At 26.0% G+C, this 6,205-nt stretch overlaps 1 protein-coding gene across 1 annotated transcript in view; it reads right to left on the minus strand.

The window, feature by feature from the left end:
* LOC111685096 overlaps positions 1-6,205 on the minus strand; it is a 68,978-nt gene that overhangs the window by 3,141 nt on the left and 59,632 nt on the right. The window lies entirely within an intron of this gene.

The raw sequence follows: 6,205 nt of genomic DNA on the forward strand, positions 1-6,205 counted from the left end.
CTAGTCTATAGTCTAGTCTATAGTCTAGTCTATAGTCTAGTCTATAGTCTAGTCTATAGTCAAGTCTATAGTCTAGTCTATAGTCTGGTCTATAGTCTAGTCTATAGCCTAGTCTATAGTCTAATCTATAGTCTAGTCTATAGTATAAACTATAGTATAAACTATAGTCTAGTCTATAGTCTAGGCTATAGTCTATTCTATTATGTAGTCTATAATGTAGTCTATAGTGTAGTCTGTAGTGTAGTCTATTGTCTAGTCTATAGTCTAGTCTATAGTCTAATCTATATGCTAGTCTATAGTGTAGTCTATAATCTAGTCTATAGTCTAGTCTATATTCTAGTCTATAGTCTAGTCTTTAGTCTAGTCTTTAGTCTATTTTATAGTCTAGTCTATAGTCTAGTCTATAGTCTGGTCTTTAGTCTAGTCTTTAGTCTAGTCTTTCGTCTAGTCTTTAGTCTAGTCTTTAGTCTAGTCTTTAGTCTAGTCTATAGTCTAGTCTATTGTATAGTCAGGATTTCATCTAATAGATTAAGTCTCTTAGTAAATAATTTATGTTTTTAGTTTTTTTGCCTATACCAAAGAATGTAAATCTAATTTGATTTTATAATGAATTTTGTAAACCACGAAAATATTGCTGATACAAAAAATATGTTCACTAAATATTTCCTTTTTAACAAACAATTTTAAATAGTTGTTACCTTGTTATTTTACATGTTAAAAGTGTTGAGGTCAATGTGGAGAGTTTAGTTTTCATTCAATTTAATGTTTCAGTGGATAAACAAGAATAAAAGGAGTATAAAAACTAATACCGCGCATAAAAATAGATAAAACACATGTAGGTATATGCATGTTGCTATATCAGCAAACATTTGCAAAACGCAACTGTATAGTAGAAAGTAAATATGTCAAATCTTTGTTCTCTAGAATATACATACCTTTCAAATCTACTTAGTCTTATATGTGACTAATACGAATTACTTCAGTTTTGTTAAATATATAGATAATATATTTTAATGAGTTCCTCAAATGAAATTGTTTGTGGGGATATCCACCCACATATGTATAGGTGGCTATATAGGCGTATTAGTGTGGTTAAGTCTGTTGATATGTGTATAAGTGCGTTATGAAAACCAGAATATGAAAAAAAATATCATACAACTTGTTAAACTGTGTATAAAACAATGTTCCCAGCAAGCCACCATTGTGTAAACGTGTTTACACATGTATTCTCTTGTCCATTCACACATTTGCAAATGTCCACAACACCTACACAAATGCACACGCTTTTTCATTTTCACATCTATAGATGTGGTATGTTGATACATATGTATTTATGTATGTTTGTAATACTATTCTCATTTAATCGTTTACGCATTCAGATGTACGTGCGTGCCCCGTAGTTATTTGTTGTGTGTGTTTTTTTTTTTTTCAATGTATCTATGAATGATCGTAGGTACTTTTACGACTATAGTTTGCTTTTTTGTGTATTTTGAATACGTGCAAAAAATGAGTGTTTATAAAAATTATTTATTAAATTTTATTAGAAAATCAACTGCTAACTAGATTTTGAATAGTTTAGGGAAATTTATTCTATATTTATTTTCGATTTTTCTTTTTAAACATTTAAACATTTCAAAGTATGTGTAAATGAAAATTTCATGTTAAATGTAAATTAGTACATTTTCATTACAAATATTTAAGAAAATATCTCTTTAGATTCTAAAATGAATTTGAAACTGACAGACGGACGCATGAACGAATATGGTTGCATTAAGTCTTGAATCAGAATGTTTGATATTTTTTGTGGTGAATAAACATATAATTTTTTTTAACTTATTATCATAATTTTGTTAACTTTTTATTTACAGTGTGTCGCCAAAATTTCTTCAGTTTATTGGCAAAGTAATGAAGAAAGTGTTGAAAGTGATAAACATCAAAGAATACCAGTATTAGAATCCAGAGAAACAGTAGTGCCCAAATCACGATTTTTGGATAAATCATTAGAAGGTAAGATTAATAGATTTCATTAATAGATTTTTTTTGTGTTTAAGATTAATGTGTTGTACTTTGATTTCAAAGGTCCCTGGAGGACCCGTTGCATTGGCTTAAACACCATGGACTATATATAAATAGATTCAAGATCTTTGCTTCAATACTCGAGCAATATATTTTCTTGCTTGAGTTCTCTTTGATTTATCGCGAATATTTACTTTTTAGGATTTTAAAAATTGTCTTTTAAAAAGTCGGAAAGTCGAAAATAGTCGAAAAGTCAAAAAGTCAAAAAAGTCGAAAATAGTCAAAAAGTCGGAAAAAGTCGAAAATAGTCGAAGAAAGTCGGAAAAAGTCGAAAAGTCAAAAATAGTCAAACAGTCGAAAAATGTTGAAAATCGAAAAAAGTTGGAAATCGTCGATAAGTCTGAAATGGTCGAAAAGTCGAAAAAAGTCAAAAGTCTGTTATTGTCGTGAAGTCGGAAAAGGTCGAAAAAAGCCGGATAAAGTCTGATAAAGTTAAAAAATAGTAGAAATGTCGAAAATATTAAAAAAATCGAAAATAGTCGAAAAAGTCCGATAAAGTCGAAAATAATCGAAAAGTCAAGATAGTCGAAAAATATCGGAAAAAGTCAAAAAGTCGAAAACAGTCGAAAAAGTCGAGAAGTCAAAAATAGTCAAACAGTCGAAAATTGTTGAAAATCGAAAAAAGTCGGAAATCGTCGATAAGTCTGAAATGGTCGAATAGTCGAAAATAGTCAAAAGTCTGTTATTGTCGAAAAGTCAGAAAAGGTCGAAAAAAGCCGGTCGAAAAAAGTAAAAAAGTGGAAAATACTAAAAGTCGACTTTTAACTGACTGAAAAAAGTCGACCTTTAACTAAATGCAAAAACTCTACTTTTACTTAAATGCAAAAAGTCGAAAAGTCGACTTTTCGTTTTAACTATAGAACCCTATTACTTTCACAAAAGGTTTTTTAAACAAAATTTCCATACAAAAATTAATTTATAAACCGTTAATATAATAAATTGTTCTGTATGAATAAGGACTCAAATCTTCTATAGAATACTTATGAATAAGACCCTTAGTCTATCTATTCGATTTGAACGTTGGGAGATATATTGTTAACTTATTTTCACGAAATTGCATAGTCCGAAAAAAATTAAAGTCTTGAGACTTTTAAACAGCACTTAATCCAAATCTGACCTCCGATTCTCTCTATCACATCTGAAATTTAAGAAATCTTCATCTTACCATTTTTGGACGTTATAACAGCGCCAAGACAATTTTATTTCTAAGATGTCGTATGTCATCTGAAAATTTTTTAAATAAAGGCTTAACATTTGACATGTCGTCTTTCCTCTTCTTAAAAACTCATGGTATATTGTTATATTCATGGTTTCTACAACTTGAACTATTAAAGTGCTTAGGGTATTATGTTTTGTAAATACTGTTTATAATGAGCAAAAATATAGGATCCACATCTACATGACAACGTTCCAATTGACTCAACGTCACTTTCTGATTAGACTTAACAATGTCTGTACGTCTGTCAACATCAACGGATGATATCTTATCAACTACAAAAAATTTTAAAACAATTCAAAATGCATTTTAAAGTATACAAAATCTCAAAAACTTGAAATTAAAAGATAACTCTTGTCTCAGTAATAAAGAAGATTATACATTGGTTTCTGGAATATGTTATTGTAACAGCAGTTTGTCCATGTTGGTTAGAATTCTGTTATTTACAATTAAATTTGTGCTTCTGTCAAGTACAACTCGATAATAGCTTGTACTTACATAAACACTTACTTTTGACTGACTACTTATTACCGTCTGCGTTACTTTTAAGTATTTCTAGCATTACTTACCTATAATCAAATACGTAAGTACTTTATTATGGGTTTAGACGTTCTATTTGCACAGAAAAAAAATAACTTTTATACTAAAATCATTATTGGATGTACAATTAAATTACTAAGCAGTGATGTTGTAAGTAGAACAGCAAACTAAAGAACGAGAAGCATAGGTTTGTGAGCAATTTTTTTTTTTAATAAAACAACCTTTTAACTCCTTATTTTGTAAGCAATTATATAAGTACTGATTTCAAAGCGAGCGTGAAGTGTCATCAACGTGTAATATATAATGAGGTAAAATGCTGATAAATAAGAAGTGAAAAGCGTTTTTTTTTTTAACTAAAGTCCATTCAATTTTGTATTATTATTTTCGTTTCTTTAAAAAACTAAAAAAATGTTTAAAATATAATATTTCTTTAATTTCAGAAAATCAAAAAGCTGCCACAAAATCTTCCACATCCTATAACTCCTCAGCAAATATAAATATATTATCCTGGCGTGCAGGTCTAATCTCAGTATTAATTTTAAACTTTATTACTTTAAGCCACAGTTAACAACCAAATAAAAATTAAATATATCTTACAATAAATAAAATTTAACATAATTTTATTTTAAAAATACAATGTATATAAAATATAGCAAGGAAATTTAATTAAGAAAATCTTAACAAGTATACTAAAAATAAAAAAAAAAACTTCTGTAAAAACTTTAAGAAAAAACTTTATAATGAAAGAATATTTCTATAGCATAAATATACAATTAAGTTAATTATTCTAAACATTTACTTTATAAAAATATTTTAATTGTATAATTTAACAAAAAGATTCAAAGTACATATTGAAGATGAGACATATTCACATTTCTATGAAATTTTCCATAGTAATTAAAATATTAAAAATTTCATGCAAATTTTGTTATTTAAAATATTTAATAGTTTTTTCAAACAAGTTTGAAAACTAAGAACATTATTCATAAACTTTTAATAAAGATATATCAATCAAATTTTCATACAAAATTTGTTCTATAAAATTTTGATAAATTTTTATGAATAATTTATTTAAGATTTATTATATATAAACTTATTTATTTTTATTGCAATTTATAGTTGACGAAATCCTTTTTATATTTTTGCACCAAAAATGTTTCAATTTGTTCTTTGATAAATAGGTTTTTTATTTAAGTTTATACATATTTTAAATTAAAGTTTAATATAAAAATTAAAAGAAATAATAAAAAAAACCAGATTCATTGTTTAGAAAATAATAAGAAAATGTGGAAGAATTGTTCCTGGACAAAAAACAAAAATATTCATAAATATTTAATATTAAATTATTAAAAAATGATATAAAATTTCAACATATCCGAAAAAAATTGTAAATATTATTACAGTTGTGGTTAAAATAATAGTAGAGTTAGGTATTTAACAAAGAAAAATATGATAATTAACTTCTGTGAATGCAATTCAAATGTCAAAGTGAACAAATCATTATATTGCAGTCTATCAGCTTATTATTTTTCAAAGTTTTTAAAAAAATTTCTACTGTAATTTTAACCACTTCTATCATTCTCCATAAAAAATATCAAAAAAAGTTTTAAGATAAAACTCAAATACTTAATAAAAACCAAATAAAAATTCTTAAAGAAATAAAAACTCATAATTATAAATTGTTATGTACATATCTTTTTAATTTCAATGCATATCTTTAAACAATAAAAATATCCTTGTCCTTAAAAAAGTAAAATATAAATACATATAACAGACAATTTACTTCACATTTTATTTATTCTATAGCATTAAACGAAAGAAAAACTGTGTATTTTTTTCTAGCCTTAAGTTAAATTCCGTATTCATTAGCTGTAAGTTCTTATAATTTTTAAGTAAAATATTTTAGACAAAAAATAAAAAAAACGAAATATGTGTAAATATAAATGAATATTTACTGGTCTATAAGTTTTAAATTTTAAGTAAAATGCTATTAAATCTTTAGTGGATAAAAGCATGTGTTAAGTTTATTTTCCTGATACTAATTAAGGATTTACAAACATATAAAAATGAAAACTAAAAGTGAAAGAAAAATTAAAAATCATTCAAGAAATTAATGTTAAAAGATTTAAAAAAAGGATTATAATAAAATATATAAATAAAACAATAAATAAATTAAGAAACAATTTCAAAGTCTACTTATTCAAGAAAGTATTGTATACACACGTAGTAAAGAGTAAGTATAAGTAGAACAGACTTAAAATGAACTTGAACTAGAACTGATCAAGAACTGAACTAGAACTGAACTAGAACTGAACTAGAACTGAACTAGAACTGAACTAGAACTGAACTAGAACTGAACTAGAACTGAACTAG

Source organism: Lucilia cuprina, chromosome 2, assembly GCF_022045245.1.
Source record: "Lucilia cuprina isolate Lc7/37 chromosome 2, ASM2204524v1, whole genome shotgun sequence".
Classification (NCBI taxonomy): domain Eukaryota; kingdom Metazoa; phylum Arthropoda; class Insecta; order Diptera; family Calliphoridae; genus Lucilia; species Lucilia cuprina.